The 17,832-nt window shown below is 39.9% G+C and overlaps 1 pseudogene; it reads left to right on the forward strand.

Moving 5' to 3' along the window:
* Nucleotides 1-972: 972 nt before the first annotated feature.
* Nucleotides 973-1,553, forward strand: LOC108284045 (annotated as a pseudogene).
* The last annotated feature ends 16,279 nt before the right edge of the window (nt 1,554-17,832 follow it).

The following is a 17,832-nucleotide window of genomic DNA, read 5'->3' on the forward strand; positions in this document are numbered from 1 at the left end:
GGAAATGTGAAAGACCTAGAAGAGCCAAAATAATCTTTAAAAATAAAAGCAAAGATAGAGGACACACACAATCTAATTTCCAATCTAACTCTAAAACAAAAGAATCAAGCAAGTATGATATTGCCATAAGATAAATATGGAATGGAACAGAATAGAGAATCCAGAAATCAACCAAATAGGATGAATCGATTTTTGACATGGGCACCAATATACCAATTTAATGGAAAAAGAAAAGTCTTTTTAACACATGATGCTGGTACAATTGAATAAGTATATAGAAAAAAATTAACGTCAACTTCTACTTTATACCATACACAAAAATTAATTTGGAATGAATTATAGATCTACACGCAAGAGCTAATACTAGAAAGTTTTTAGAAAAAAAAGAAATATCTTTGCAAACTTACAGTAGGTAATCTTAGGATATAAAATGCAATAAATATAAAAAGAAAAACTGATAAGTTGAATTTCATTAAAGTTAAAAAACTTCTTACCAAAAAATAGCATTAAGAAAATAAAAAGGCGCTCCCGTGTTGCTCCAAGTGCTCAATCCTCCCGCCATCGCCGCCATCCTGGCCTCGGGGGCGGCGGCCTCCAGGCCCCATGAGGAGAACTCCCAGGGCTACTAATTCCTCACTGGTGGCGATGGTTTCTTATGCGGGGCGTGGGGGCGTGGGGGCGTGGGGGCGTGGGGGCGTGGGGGCGTGGGGGCGTGGGGGCGTGGGGGCGTGGGGGCGTGGGGGCGTGGGGGCGTGGGGGCGTGGGGGCGTGGGGGCGTGGGGGCGTGGGGGCGTGGGGGCGTGGGGGCGTGGCTGAGCACTGACTTTGGAAGCCCAGCCTGTCGGCCTCTGCCATTTGCAAAGGAACGTGATGGGCGGGAGTGAGGACGACCGGGCCCCTCCACTGGTAGGAGCAGGCGCGGGCCGCGGGTGGTCGGTTCCAACTCGGGAGGTCCAGTGTCTAGCCGTAATCTCTGAAAATGGTTCGCTATTCACTTGATCCCGAGAACCCCACGAAGTCATGCAAATCAAGAGGTTCCAATCTTCTTGGTCACTTTAAGAACACACGTGAAACTGCCCAGGCCATCAAGGGTATGCATATACGAAAAGCCACGAAGTATCTGAAAGATGTCACTTTACAGAAACAGTGCGTAGCATTCCAACGTTACAATGGTGGAGTTGGCAGTTGCGCTCAGGCCAAGCAGTGGGGCTGGACACAAGGTCGGTGGCCAGAAAAGAGTGCTGCATTTTTGCTGCACATGCTTAAAAATGCAGAGAGTAATGCTGAACTTAAGGGTTTCCATGTAGATTCTCTGGTCATTGAGCATATACAAGTGAGCAAATCACCCAAGACTCGCAAGAGCTCATGGTCGGATTAACTTATAAGTGAGTTCTCCCTGCTACATTGAGATGATTTTTACTGAAAAGGAACAGATTGTTCCTAAACCAGAAGAGGAGGTTGCCCAGAAGAAGAAGATATCCCAGAAGAAACTGAAGAAACAAAAATTTATGGCACGGAAGTAAATTCAGCCTGAAAATAAATGCAACTAAAAGTAAAAAAAAAAGGCAAGCTATCAAAGAGAAAATATTTGCAATACATACATCCAACAAAGGACTTGTATCCAGAATCTACAGAAGAGCCTATAGATCAATAATAAGAGCACAACAGTAAAAATAGTGAGCATATCTGAACAGACCATCATAAAAATATACCAATGGCCAACGAGCACATGAAAAGATGATCAGCAGCATTTGTCATCAGAGCTATACTCATTTAAACCACAAGACACACATCCCACTAAAGCTAAACCACTAAAATGACTTAAGGGCTGGGCGTAGTGGCTCACGCCTTAACCCCAGCACTTTGGGAGGTGGAGGTGGGTGGATCACCTGAGATCACGAGTTCAAGACCAGCCCGGCCAAAATGGAAAAACCCCATCTCTACTATAAATACAAAAACATTAGCCAGGCATGGTGGTGGGTGCCTGTAATCCCAGCTACTCTGGTGGTTGAGACAAGAGAATTGCTTGAACCTAGAGGCAGAGGTTGCAGTGAGCTGAGATTGCACCATTGTGCTCTAGCCTGGGTGACAGAGTGAGAATCTGTCTAAAAATAAAATAAAATTAAAAAAATAAAATAAAATGGGTTAAGATAACTGTTGCTAACAAAGAACAATTGGAATTCTCATACATGACTGTGGGAATGAAAAATGTTACAAAACTTAGGAAAAACTGACAGCTTTTTAAAAGTTAAACCTACCTCTACCCTATACTTTCCTAGTTATAGAATGACTTTCTAAAATAAACTACTTATACATGCAACAACATGGATGTATCACAAAAATATGATGCTAAACAACAAAAAAACAGACACAGAAGGATACATGCTTCATGATTCCATTTTTTGATATTCAGGAACAGGTAAACTAACTTACAATGATAGACTTCAGCACAGTTGCTTATGGGAAAGGTGAGCATTGACTAAATTTTCATTTTCATACTGCTGTGAAGACTGGGTAATTAATAAAGAAAAAGAGGTTAAATGGACTCACAGTTCCACATGGCTAGGGAGCCCTCACAGTCATGGCAGATGGTGAAGGAGGCGCAAAGTCACATTTTACATGGCGGCAGGTAAGTGTATGGTGGGGAATTGCCCTTTATAAAACCACCAGATCTTGTGAGACTTATTCACCATCACGAGAACAGAAAAGGAAAACCCCACTCCATGATTCAATTACCTCCTGCTGGGTCCCTCTCATGACATGTGGGGATTATGGGAGCTACAATTCAAGATGAGATTTGGGTGGGGAGACAGCCAAAGCATATCGGGGTCATTGGGAACTTTCTGGGGTGATAAAAATATTCTACATCTTGAACTGGTTGATGATATATACATTTATCAGAACTTATTAAATTGTAAAATTAAGATCACTTAATTTCACTGTATATAAAATGAGATTACTTTTAAAAACAGCCATAAAAAGTATTGAATCCTAGCAAGCACATATGCTTTTTGCAGGTATGTGAGTTAGCAGTTCTGAAATTATTTTATGTGTGAGCAAATGAACATATATATATTTATATATATATGTATGTATATATGTGTATATATATATGTGTGTGTGTATATATATATGTATGTATGTATTCATTTATGTATATAAAGGATGGTGGGAGCCATGTTTCTCACTGTTGGAGAAGGCAGTTTCAAATCTGAACCATGAGAAGACTTGAATGGATCCTGCAGCATTGAATTAGAATTGGGAGTATCTGTATAAACTTATGTTTTAAAGATAGGTAGATAAGTACACAATAAAGGCAGATAGATGATAGATTACATGATAGATAGATAGACAGATAGATGTTTTCTAATTTATGCCTACTGAAAAAGCCTAGAAGCAATTGTTCCTGTAACAATGAGTACACAAAGAGCCCATAGCTTTGTTTCCAAATACCATTCCTTAGTTGAAAGAACGAGGGCTCTTTGCAGAAGTAGCTGATTCCAAGGCTGGGGAAGGAAAAAGACAAAATGAGCCTGGAACATCATCCCATAAAGTAAGGAAGAGCTCCAAGATAAATGGGAACATAGCAAAAAGACATAGGAGCCAGTTTAAAAAGGCTACCACTAGCCAAATCTGGCTCAAGACAGCATCAAAATGCACTGGAAAATGTAATAGAATACAACATACTGAATAATATGAGTGACTAAGTTCATATGGATATAAATAAATATGCAACACATAAATAAATGGGAGAGAAAGGAAAGCTCTTCTGTACAGAATAATAGCAACTGATAAATGTAGAAGAGATATCGGAATTTGAAAGTCATCAATAGAAGCTAAAGTTAGTGGTTGAAAATTTCATGAGGAATAGCATATTTACATAGTCTTTAAGCATATTCTCACAAAATATTTATTAATTATAAAGGGATAGTGGCTCACCCCAGTAACCCCAGCACTTTTGGAGGCTGAGGCAGGTGGATCACCTAAGGTCAGTAGTTCAAGACCAGCCTGGCCAACATGATGAAACCCTGTCTCTACTAAAAATACAAAAAATTAGCTGAGTGTGGTGGTGTGTGCTTATAATCCCAGCTACTCAGGAGGCTGAGGGAGGAGAATCCCTTGAAACTAAGAGGTGGAGATTGCAGTGAGCTGAGGTCATGCCACTGAACTCCAGCCTGGGCAACAGAATAAGACTCTCTCTCAAAAAAAAAAAATTATATATATATATATATATATATATGGAGAAAAAATAACACTGAAGAAACAGGCAGATGCCACTTTAATCAAGTAATCAAGATTCAGAATTATGTGTATACTTGTGTGTATGTGAGGGGTAAGTATGTGAGAGAAGGAAGAAAAAAGAGGTGAGAGAGAATGATGAAGCAACTAAAGCAAAATATAAAACGTTGGTACATCTAGGCAATGGGCATATGGAAATTCTTTGTACTATTTTGGCAACTTTTTAATATTTTTGAAATTATATTGAAATAAAAGAAAATGATGGCTGCTTGAACCACAGTGGTAGTGGGGTGTGTCATAAGAAATAATCAGATTTCTGAACATATTTTGAAAGTAGAGTCCAAAGGACTTGTTGACAGCTTGACTTTGGGGTGTGAAAGACAGAGAGGCATCAAGGAGGACTCCAAGGTTTGGAACCAAAGCAAATGGAAGGAAGAAGTAAACATTTATTTAGCTGGGAAAACGGTGGGTGGACAAAGTATGTGTAGGTGGGAATCAGGATGATGTATGACCAAAGAAGTTTGAGCCGTCTATCAGCCATCCAATTAGAACTATTCAGTAAGCCATTAAAATACATATCTGGAGTTTGGGGGAGAAGTCTGAGCAGCAGATATAAAGTTGGTAGTCATCAGTTTATTTAAAGCCATGAGATGATTTAGGGAACGAACACAGAAGATTGGATTGAGACATTCTTGATAAAGACCTTCCTACTCTCAATCTATAAATAGTATGTAAACCCACAGTCTGTATTTAGCTATTTGCATCCTCATAGAGGAGTTCAATGATCTTCCCCTAATTTATTCACTTACATTTTCTAAAACAAATATTTATTATTTTCAGTATTCAAGTCACCATCTCCATATGCCTATTATGTAAGCACCAACATGCCTAAAAGATTCCACCTAGGTGATATGAATTAGTAGGTAGCATGAATAAACAATTTAGAGTCACATATCTTGTCATTCTGTCTATGCTGCTTAACTGCCTCATAGAAATTTATTGCCCTGATAAACTACAAATATGTTTTAGGTAATATTGTGCAATGCCTTTGCAAGAGAAAACATGTAACTCTATTTTCTCACCATTTCTAGGAGAAAGGGGCAAAGCTTATCACTGTTTTGTTTACTTGTTTTTCAAAAATAAATCTACTGCTCATGAAAGGTTACAATACATTGGAGAAAACTTAACCCATAGTCCCATAGAAGTGAGTTTTCTATGTCAAATCAACCCATGACCTCTGCGAGGCATGGCCTTCCCAAACTAAACAGTTATAGAAAAATTTACCAGTCGTTTGGTTGTTTTGGCTTTCTTTTTTTCTTCACCTTTTCTTTTAAATTTTATTGTAAAATTAAACACGAATATAGACAACCGAATAAATCCAATGTATGGCTTACTGAATTATTATAAGACAAATACCTCCAAGGTTATGAAAAGAACTTCACCACTTGCCTTGGAAACCCCCTCAGTGTGCCCAGCCCAATCATAGCCTCTCCGTTCTCCATAAATAACCACTATCCTGACTTGTTCCTCTGGTCTCTGTATTTCCTGCCAATGGGAAGCTGAATCCAGAGACAGGATCAGACTCAGGTTCTATCCCCTTAACAAATTTATAGGCTGTGTTTTTAAAGACTATAGAGGCACATAGTATCTGGTTGTTTCTTTCTATGATTTTAGAAACTGTTGATACTTAATGCCTAAAGCCACTCATTAGATGTTGCAAAATGGTGATACTCTAGTTCTATCATTTCTTTTTCATTTACTAGTTAGAATACTTCCATAAGAGACATTTCCCCTTATCCACTATTTGTTTACGGGGCAAAACGTTTCATATAGGAGATGGAGGATAAATGTTTGGTTCTTTGGCTCTATTTACCAAGATGATTTCATTTCTCATCCTCCAAAACCACTAATGATATTTTTATATTATTATGAAATCATGGACTTAAATCTATTTGATTAATTTTAATCCATTGCTATTAACCATTACTAACTCAAAATTTTCCATCTTTGACAATGGCAGCCTCTTTAAGTTGACTCCTGAGTCCTTTAGTCATAACCCTAGTTGTCTTTGATAGCTCCCTTGCCATCTGGTATGACAAGATGTGCCAGGGTCTTCTTGTTCATCTCCTGCATTACACCTAGAATCAGCAATGTCTCCAAAGGGACCTGGTCCCTTGTATTGCAAGACCATAATATAGATACTAGAGAGGTTCACTACTGCTGTGTAGTTATTGTTTCTAGGTCTTTTCAGTGGACATATCTGGGAATAAAATAAGATAAAGAATCTCATCATTTATGCTGATACCTTCACTGAGGTTTTATTTAATCTCTAGTGTCACGTTTCTTCCATATCAAGGAAGAATCTTGGTTCTCAAGGACAAAGGAGATGATAGATTTAATATCTCAGAATTATTCATTTGTTTTATTCCATTTTATACACAGTCTCAGAATGGCAATAGTAAGACTAATACCATACAACCAATGAAATTATCCCCCTTCTCCATTTTAAACAGTTGATTAGCATTCTTTCTTAGCCCTCATTAGTCTTTGTTCTAGGGGACCCATGTGCTCAATGCTCACCAGCAGTCCTTATCGTAGTGAATATCGGTCTAGTTATTTTATCTGAATCTCATTTTCTAAAAGATTTTTCAGGAAAGGCTCTTGAGAATAACATTCCCGGAGTTCTATTGGTGCCTATTACACTTGAAAGTCATGCTAGATATAGAATCTTGTTCACACTTGTTTCCATGAAGATCTTAAATATCTTAATCCATACTTTTTGCATACAGAATTAGTGTTAAAAGTATAACAATCACATTTCTTTTCCTTATAAACAATGAGCTTATTTTTTCTAGGTATTCAAAGGATATTTTCTTTTTTTAAGAAAAAAATGGTTAAGCGATTGTACTAGAATATCTCTTGGTATTGGTGATTCTGGGTCAATATTCTCAGGATAGATGGTATGCTCTTTCAATATTTAGTTTTAATTTTTTTTCTTTGAGGCAAAGTCTCACTGTGTAGCCCAGGCTGGATTGCAGTGGTACAATCTTGTAACCTCTGCCTCTCGGGTTCAAGGGTTCTTCTGCCTCAGCCTCCTAAGTAGCTGGGATTACCAGAGCACTTCACTACGTCCAGCTAATTTTTGTATTTTTAGTAGAGATGGGGTTTCGTCATGCTGGCCAGGCTGGTCTCGAATTCCTGACCTCAGGTGATCCACCCACCTTGGCTTCCCAAAGTGATGCAATTACAGGCATGAGCCACTGTGCCCGGTCACTCCTTTTTTGCTTTTAATTTTTAAATATTTTATATTTTACATTTTTTTATTTGGAAATAATTTCATATTATCAGGAAAAGTTGTAAAAAATAGGACAAAGAATTTCTATCTACTGTTTACCTATTTCTCAAATGTTAGTATCTTACATGTTTATAGTACAATTCTCAAAATCAGGAAATTAACACTGATGTAACCCTATTGTCTAAAGTACAGATCTCACTCAAATTTGATCAGTTGTTCCATGACGGTCCTTTGCTTCATCAGAATTCAGTCCAACATCACACATGGCCTTTAGTTATCTCTCTCCTTAGCTTCCTTTAACTCCTTTAACTTTGAGCAGTTGCTCCATCTTTCCTTGTGGTCCATATTTTTGAAAAGTGTGGGGCAGTTTTCCGTAGACTGTTCCCTACTTCGGGTTTATTGACATTTCCTCATAATTAAACATTAGACAGGATTTCTCAACTTTGGCACTGTTGACATTTTGGGCCAGATAATTCTCTGTTGTAGGAGGCTGTCTCTGCGTTGTGTTTATTGTATGTTTAACAGCATCCTTGGCCTTCACTCACTCAGTGCTAGTAGTATTTTTCCAGTCTTGACAATCAAAAAGTCTCCAGACATTTTCAGATGTCTCCTGAGTGTGAGAGGAAATGAGTCCCAGCTGAGAACCACTAATTTAAGTTACGTATTTTTGGCAAGCAATATATTTGACTGATTAGATGAGGTCCACTCACATTACGGAGGGCAACGTGCTTTATTCAAAGTCCACTGATTGAAACATTTATCTCATCCAAAAATGCCCCTACAGAAACATCCAGAATAATGTTTGACCAAATACCTAGGAATCATGGTCCAGGCACGTTGACACATAAACTTCACTCTATTTCCGGTTTGTCTGACTTAGAGCCAAAACCATTCCTGATACATAGTGCTATTTGAAATCTATGAATTACTTTGATGTTCCAAATATTTCTCATCCTAGTTCACCTGAGCCACAACCACACTTCCCTGATCTGTTTTTACTTATTCTTCATCACCTACGTTCTCAACCAAGATTGATGATTATGAAAATCTTACCTCTCTATTGTATATCAAAGACCCTAGGAAACACTTATAAATATTGACATAGCTCTAGATAGAGGATTTCTTCCCTTACTTTTATTCAGATGTTGGCTGTGGTATAGACCTGTGACATCTAATATGATATCTACTAGCCACTTGTGGCAAGTGAGCATTTTAAATGTGGCTAGTTTGAATTGAGGTGGACTGTAAATGTAAAATACACAATGAATTTTGAGCTGTTAATACAAGAAAAAAAGTAAACCATCTCAATAATTTTTTATGTTGATTTGATGTTAAAATGATACTATTTTGGATATATAGGACCAAATATTATAAAACATATGAAATATTAAAATTAATTTCACTTTATTCTTTTTACTTTTTTAATGTGAGTGTTAGAAAATTTAAAATTACATGTGTAAATTGCATTTGTGGCACACATTATATTTCTATTGAACAGTGTTGGTATATGCATAGAAATAAGTTTTTGTAATTAGTCTGTCAACATTATATGTACATTTTATTGGCTTTTATGATTTTATTTAAAAATAGAAGTTAATTTATTTTTGTTTTTTTTTAAAGGGCTATCTGGAGCATTGTTAGCAGTTCAGAAAAACAAACATTACAATGAAAAATCAAATGGGTAAGGAAAGGGTTATAAGAACAGAGACCCGACTCAGCACTTCGTGTCCAAGGAGTTCAGAGATTTTCCCAGCTCACTGAATTGTGGGAACTCAGCTTTTCCAGAGAATAAATACGCTATTTTTAACAATTTTATTATACAATTTGTCACAGGCTGTCTCATGAGAGTATCAACAATCAGTTTCAAATGGAATCCAACCACAAACACTTCTCCACATGGGACTCGGAACATCTGGCCTGCTGGAGTGCCCTCCACCTCAGGCGGTGCCGTGGGTCTTCCTTTGATTTCACTCTCCTCGAAGGCTTTGTCATACTTCCCATACTAGAAATAAAAAGGGAGGAAACCATCTTTCAGAGGCCAGCCTTCAGCAGGTCTGAGTGCTCGGCTTCTATTCCCCTTGACTTAGGACAGCAGGCCCTTCCGATAGTGGCACATGCTGCCTTCTACAGATATCACTGACTTGATGATTTATGTGACGTTTTCCCTGATGGTCGAGATGACCAGCTTTGGTCTAGATAAAAGATCAGCCAACTTCTCCAAGCTGAAGAGATCATTATATCTGCGCTGAGCAAAACACTTCACACAGGAGGCTCAAATTCGTAACAGGCACAGGGCTGCTGTGTTTCGCACACCTTCACATGAGGCAGAAAAGGCTCGTGACTGGAAAAATGAAGGAGTAAATGTGCTCCTTCAGCCAGGGGCACCAAAGCAGTGAAGGACACTGAAAGAGGGAGATCTAGGGGAATGTGGGAATTATGTAAAGAGACTTTAGGCGTCTTACTTCCCTTTCAGCAATATCACCCTGAAAAGTTAGAAACTGAACATCAAAAACTCACCAATGTTGTTGGCTACTTAAAAAAGCCCCACAGAACCAGGCTGAGTGGCTCAGAACTCAGTTAAAGGTGTGGTAATCTCAGCATTTTGGGAGGTTGAGGCAGGAGGAGGATTGCTTAGCCTGGGAAGTTGAGGCTGCAGTGAGCAAAGATCATGCCACTGCACTCCAACCTGGGCAGCAGAGACCCTGTCTCAAAAACAAGAAAAGGGCCCATCGCGGTGGCTCATGCCTGTAATACCAGCACTTTGGAACCAAGGTGACTGGATTACGTGAGGTCAGGAATTCAAGACTAGCCTGGCCAACCCTATCTCTACTTAAAAAAAAAAAAAAAAAATGAGCTGGGTGTGGTGGTGCACACCAGTAATCCAAGCTACTCAGCAGGCTGAGGCAGGAGAATCACTTGACCCCCAGGAGGCGGAGGTTGCAGTGAGCCAAGATCATGCTGTTGTACTCCAGCCTGGGTGACAGAGCAAGACTCTACCTCAAGAAAAAAAAAGAAAAAAGAAAAAGGAAATGGCCCATGATATATTTCTTCCTAATGAAAGAAATCTTTAAGGAAGCAAAAACTGTCCCTAAATCATATTTTCCAAGTACAGGTCTCAGTACCAGTGTGTCCTCAAATGAGACATGTAGAAGAGTCTTGCACTGTGACATGGTAAAAGCCCCATAAAACTGCAAACCTCAACCGTGCTTCAGCTTTCTGTTGAAACTGCTCTCTGTAACCCTGATGTGACAGGCAAGCAGTCCAAACCCACGCCATCTTGGCCCCTGCAACTTGTAATAAGCAACTAAGGGCTGTAATTTCCACCCTACCCAGACAATGTGTAAACTAATGCTTATCTTGACTTCTGTGAACCACTTAACAATCAAAATGTCCGAAGACCCTCACCCTCATCTCCGCCCAGGAGGTGCTTTACGGAATGTCCAAAGTCCACTGGCCCTCGGAATGTGTGAAGCCCCTCACCCCCACCCCCTACCCCTCACCCTCACCCCCGAGGTGGTTTACAGGCATAAAAGGTCTTGACACCCTCCTTTTGGGGCCACGGATTGGAGAGATGTGAGTCCTCCGTGGCTGCCGGCAATAAAGACCCTGCAATTTGGCATACTTTTGTCTTGATGTTGACTTTCTATGTTCGCTCCAGTACAACAGCATGACACTTTGGCTCACCTGTATTCAGTAGGTAGATACACTTTTACTATCTTGTGATTCACATGGGTATACACACACTTAGGTGTTTTCTCAGCAATGATAACAAGACTCACAAGAAAGCTGCTGCCTCAGTGGAAAACAGATTTCGTCTTTAATGGAAAGACTCATCAAAGTATTTGAAAATATTTAAGCAGAATTGATATGAATGAAAATTTACTATAAGATTAAATATATTTGAATATGTGCCATTCCATCCTAAATATTAATGCACTTTTTGCCACACTCACAATTATATAAAATAAGTGACAGAGAAGATAGTGAGAGTTTCAACTTGTTAGGTTCAATTTCTTGTCACTGCTACCATAATTAACTAACATCTTTTAACTGCAATGACAATGTAACATCCAGCATTTGCACATTTTCCATTTGCAAGGCACAATTTTGCTTTCCAGGCTTTTAGGGAGAATACTATATACTTTTATGTAGTTTTCATAATATTCCTTTCTATGAATATTTGATGGATAAATTAGTGAATGAAAAGGAAGCAATAATACAGGAAGATAAAGAAAATAAATGCAGTTTTGCAAAAGCAAAATAGTGGCTGGGTGCAGTGGCTTACTCCTGTAATCTCAGCACTTTGGGAGGCCAAGGCAGGTGAATCACCCTACGTCAGGAGTTCAAGACCATCCAGCTTGATCAACATGGTGAAACCCCTTCTCTACTAAAAATACAAAAATTAGCTGGATGGTGCATGCCTGTAATCCCAGCTACTTGGGAGGCTGAGGCAGGAGAATTGCTTGAACCTGGGAGGCACAGGCTGCAGGAAGCCAAGATCATGCCTGGGTAACAAGAGTGAAACTCCATCTTAAAAAAAAAAAAAAAAGCAAAATAGTGTTTACATTGGAAGTTCTCACAATATGCCTTTTAACTTTAATACCTCAAAAGAATTTATGTGACTTGCTGAAAAGGCTTGCCTACCTTTTCTAGTTGGCAAAACAGTCTCCCACATTGATAGAGGTGACAGGCATTTTGTTTGTTTTCCTTTGACACGGGAGAAGTCTGTGTGATGGGCCCTCAGCTGGGAGGGAGGTAGCACTAACACACTGCAGGACCACGATGGAGTTCTCCCTCTTGATAATGATATCGGGTGAACGGGTAGGTGAAATATTTACATCTTTTTTTTTTGTTTTTTAAGAACCAAATTATTAACACTCTGCAATTCCTCTTTCAACAGTTCATGGTGTTTTTCCTGTGTTGAAATCCCCTCTCACCGTAGATAGACAATATTTCAAAAGTTAATTTAGTGTATTGTTAGAGAGCAGGAACATCTTTTGCCGTAAAAACTGTTCTAAAAGATGGTTGGGTTCCCATGCTCATCTCAAAGTTTACTCATATACTGTGGCTGAAACAACTCATGTTTGCAATGATAGGTAGTTGAAAATAATATTAGTAATTGAAAGAGAAAACTAATAAAATAAAATAAGAAATATTTCCACTTGAAAGCTTAGGGAGAAGCTTTAACTAGAAAAATTTGAGGAGGTACAATCTTATATGTATTCTCAAGCATTTTAGAGGTTGATCATACTGATTTTATTATGTTTATTTTCAGTTAAAATGGTTTTTCTTTTATTTAGATGAGGATAATTTGATCTATTCATTATTTAGAATATAAACTTCATGAGCCAAGGGACTTGTCAAATTTATTTGCCATTATGTCCCCAGCACCCAGAACTGTATCTTAAATAGAGAGGAGTTCAATAAATGTTAGGCTGGTGCAAAAGTAACTGTGGTTTTTGCCAATACTTTTTAATATTTATTGCATTCATTCATTAATTCAGCAAATATTGATTGAGCATCTGCCATGTGCCTGCCACTATAAAGAAATTGGGAAATAGAAAAAAAGAAGTTGAGCAAAACTGAAAAAGTCTCCACTTTCATGGAATGAACCTTCTTATGCGGGAGAGAGAAACTCATAGAAGAATCATGTGAATGTGTGTGAACACGATATAAAGTTCATAAGTTCTTAAAAGAGTGTTACTTCGCCATGATTGGTGCACATTTTGGGCCAAAGATTTTAATGAAGTTGAGAAAGAAATATCATGCTTCCAGGGAAACCAACAGGCTAAGGAGCAAGAAGGAAGGAGGTCATAAGAGTGTGTGCACACAGAAGAGAATGAACTCTCCAGACAGGCAGTGAGCCGAGCTAAGAAAAGAGAAAGCGGCGGTGAAGTGCGGAGCACAGCCGCGTCCAGCACCCCTAGGAGGGCTGGGGAGAAAGGAAGTAGAGAGGACATGTCCTCCCCCCTGCATGCAGCAATGCTGTCCTGAGTGGGTCAGTGAGAATGGGGTGAGGGTGGGGTGTGGGGAGGCAGCACACAACTTCATCCAAATATACAGGATGTTTCATGATTTAGAAAGTTCCCATGCTGATTAAAAAAAAAGAAAACAACAAAACCCAAAATCATGTCCTTTGCAGCAACATGGACTGAGCTGGAGGCCATTATCCTTAAAGAACTAACGCAGAAACCGAAAACCAAATACTGCATGTTCTCGCTTTTAAGTGGGAGCTAAACATTGAGTACACATCGATATAAAGATGGGAACAACACACACCAGGGCCTACCTGAGGTGGGAGAGTGGGAGGAAGAGGAGGACCGGAAAACTACCTATCAGGTACTGAGGCAGGAGAACAGGGTTTAGAGACAGGGAACATAGGGACTTCCTGGAACTAAAGCAAATGGAAACACTTCCGTTATGACAGGCATATCCTCTCCATTTACACAGGGTGTACAGCAGTAAATGACTTTGTGACTTGACTTCAGCCTCTTCATTTACATAGAGTGTACACCAAGTAACCAATGGAAACCTTCAGAGGGTATTTAAGCCCCAGAAAATGCTGTAACAGGGCTCTTGAGCTCCTATACTTGGGCCCACTCCCACCCTGAGGAGCTACTCTCATGTTCAATAAATCTCTGCTTTGTTGCTTCATTTTTCTTTGCTTTGCACATTTTGTCCAATTCTTTGTTCAAGACATCAGCAACCTGGACACACTACACCGGTAACACTACTGTGCACATTACATGGGTGTCAAAATAATCTATACACCAAACTTGGTGACACACAGTACCCATGTAACAAACCTGCACATTTGCCTTCAGAACCTCAAATAAAAATTAGAAGGAAAGAAAATATTTCCCATGTTGACTCTTTCTGAAAGGCTAATTGTATGATTAAGACAAGTAGCTTTGGATTTAATAAAATATATATATATTTTTTGAGACAGAGTCTTGCTGTGTCACCAGGTGCCAGGCTGGAGTGCAGTGGCGCAATCTCAGCTCACTGCAACCTCCACCTCCCAGGTTCAAGCAATGCTTCTGCCTCAGCCTCCCAAGTAGCTGGGACTACGGGCACACACCACCACACCCAGCTAATTTTTTTTTTTTTTTTGTTAGAGCCAGGCTTTTCAAGATACAGACCAATGAGAAAGGTGTTGATTTGTTTGTTTTGAGACAGAGTTTCGCTCTTGTTGCCCAGGCTAGAGTGCAATGGTGCAACCTCGACTCACTGCAACCTCCATTGCCCTGGTTCAAGCGATACTCCTGTCTCAGCCTCCTGAGTACCTGGGATTACGGCACATGCCACCAGGCCCAGCTAATTTTTATATTTTTAGTAGAGAAGGGCTTTCACCATGTTGGCCAGGCTGGTCTCACGCCATTACACTCTCAGCCTCCCAAAGTGCTAGGATTACAGGCGTAAGCCACCGTGCCCGGCCCCCGCTTTTTTTTTTTTTTAATGTGGAATCTGTGAACTGATTGTCTTCTTTCATGCACTGTCTGAAGCATGCAGAACAGGGACTCTCATTCCTCTTTTAAAGACAAGAAAACCAGGGCCTGCAGGACCTATCTATCCTCCAGAAGGTTGTCATAAGAGCTAGGCTTCTCATCATGTCCTCTCAGGTCTCTGTCCTATGCTAGGGCATTGTCCTTGTCCCTGAGGCCTCCCTTCCCATCTCCTTTCTACAGCGGTGGTTAAGTCATTCCCTGGGAATGTGATGTCCTCCGTTCTTAATTCACCAGCATCTAAGGCTCTGTATAAAGAACTGAAGACCAGGGTCTGCCATGACAGTTCATGTGCAGAGGAATTATCCAGGCAAGGGCAGTTTATCAGAGCTTTGGGAAGGTGACATTCAAAGCCCATCTCAACCTGCAGGCTAAGTGTAACTCACACTACTGTTAAATACCTTTGCTAATAATAAGGTAAGTCACAGGATAGATATCACTTTTGATCACTTTGAAAGTTTTTTTTTTTATAGAGACGGGGTTTTGCCACGTTGCACAGGCTGGTTTCGAACTCCTGACCTCAAATGATTCACCCGCCTCGGCCTCCCAAAGTGCTGGGATTACAGGTGTGAGCCACTGCTCCCTGCCTGAAAGTGTTTTTTTTTTTTGGAAATGGAGTTTCNTTTAGTAGAGACCGGGTTTCACCATGTTGGCCAGGATGGTCTTGATCTCTTGACCTCATGTTTTGCCCGCCTCAGCCTCCCAAAGTGCTGGGATTACAGCGAGAGCCACCGTGCCTGGCCATAAAATCATTTTTTATAATTGTTCTAGCAGACTATGGAAGGAAAAATTTAAGGATATAATTGAACAGTTTATTAATTCAAGAGTAAGTTAAGGCATCCAACTGGAACAACCTTTTGCCATTGCAGAGTATTTCCTCCCTCTTATAATCTCCAGTCCTTTAAAACCCCATCCTTAGCTCTGCCTTGCCTGCTGCTCTGTTCACACAGCTTGGGCGAGTCCCTCTCTCTATATCATCATCAGTTCTCCTGTCTCTCTCACCCTACTTCCCCATGAATCTGTCATAATGGCCTTGAGCCACAAAGGCTAACCCTAGTCCATGCCACAGAGAGAAATGGAGAATTTTCCTGATGGCATGAAAGGAAGCTACATTTTTCCAGTAGTGGGGAAGGAATTAACAGTGACCTCTCAGGGCCTGACATCTGGCACTTTGGATGAGTAGGGTGGATATAGTCCAAATTGGCATCTTGGAATTTTATTTTGTTCTTTTGCTTTTCTCAAATTTTAACCCAAGTGTCGTGGTATTTAAGGGACAGGACATATTTTTAAGGAAGGCAGAAGGACACGGCCTTATGTTGCAAAAGAGTTATAAAAATATCTCCAGTACTTCCTGATCAGACGCATCACAGATGAAATCTGTCTGTTTGCAAGTGAGGTTAAAGTTCAAGGAAACAAGCACATAGCGAGCTTTTTATAAATATATACCCATGTGCATACACACACAGGCATGCACACACACACACCATCTTTGGAGCTAAGGATTTTGGACACTTTCTATTTTAAATGACAGCTTAGCCTCAAGAGACTCTCTGTCATATATACAGTTTTACAGAATAAAATACATTTGATTGTTTTAAATATCCATCCGTCAGTCACAAACACGTGGAAGTTTTAGAAAACAGTACTGCAGTCAAGAAAGGCCCCCTGTACATAACATTTAAATGCAAATAAGGCTTCCCATGTTGAATACGTATCAGAAATATAAGGAATAAGGCTAGTAGGCAGCTGAACCCCAAGAGTTTAAAAGGGAACAGTAGTAAACTGTTTTCATACAAATCTTAAATGAAACACATGTAAAACTCTGCAGATGCAATTATTTCTCTTTATGGTCCAAAGCACCAGCTGTGTAGGTTCAAAGCCATTTGGAGCTCAGGCAGCAGTTTCCCAGTCTACCTCACCTCTATCAGCTGTCATTCACACCAAGTGCTGAAAGACATGCTTAAGATGCTGCTAACACCACTGCTCTCCTAGTTGAAACTCCAGTCATTGAAAAAATATTTTCAACTTGTGGCCATTTTTGTTTGTAAAACACAAATCTGATCATATTACTCGAATTTTCCTCTGTAACAGAATTTTATTAAAGAGTCTAGAAAACAAGAGGGAGGCAACAGAGAAAGTAATGGCCTGCTTAAGGAACCAACAAGCCACGTGCTATTCAGAATATACTTCTCAGCAACCAAATCTATCCCCAAAGTGTATCATTTTTGTAGATTTTATTTCTTATGATTTTACTCCCCTGCAATAGCTTGTGGTTTTGTTTTTCTCTAACTGGAAATGACTTCAAACATGTCGGCTCTTCTAGAAGTGAGGAACTTCAGGTTGTCACCCTGATGAGCATTGTGTTTCGTTCTGAAGGCTGCATTTTAGAAGAGACACCAATTGCCTTGCATGCAGGCCAGCTGAGGCCGGCATTCACACCATACGTGGGCAGAGAATTGGAGGGTGTGAAGCTGATGCTTCCTGTGGGAGGGAACAATGCTGCAGTCACGGGGAAGAAAGCAGAGCTCCAGAGTTGCTTTGAAAGACAAGGCGGAAGGTACAGCTCTAGCTTTCATACAGTCATTCTTCAATCAAATTTTCATCTGTGACACATTTTACTGTGCGTTTTTTTAATCTTTATCAATTTTCAGTTTCTAATTTTTCACGAGAAAATTGTGAGCAGTTTGCCTCACATATCTGACTGCTTCAAAGCCAAACACCAAAGTCAATCATTTGAGTTCCTGCTTTCCATCTGTCCTGAGAAGGTTGGAGGGTGGAGAGGCAAGAGAGATT

Source organism: Cebus imitator, unplaced genomic scaffold, assembly GCF_001604975.1.
Source record: "Cebus imitator isolate Cc_AM_T3 unplaced genomic scaffold, Cebus_imitator-1.0 Scaffold268, whole genome shotgun sequence".
Classification (NCBI taxonomy): domain Eukaryota; kingdom Metazoa; phylum Chordata; class Mammalia; order Primates; family Cebidae; genus Cebus; species Cebus imitator.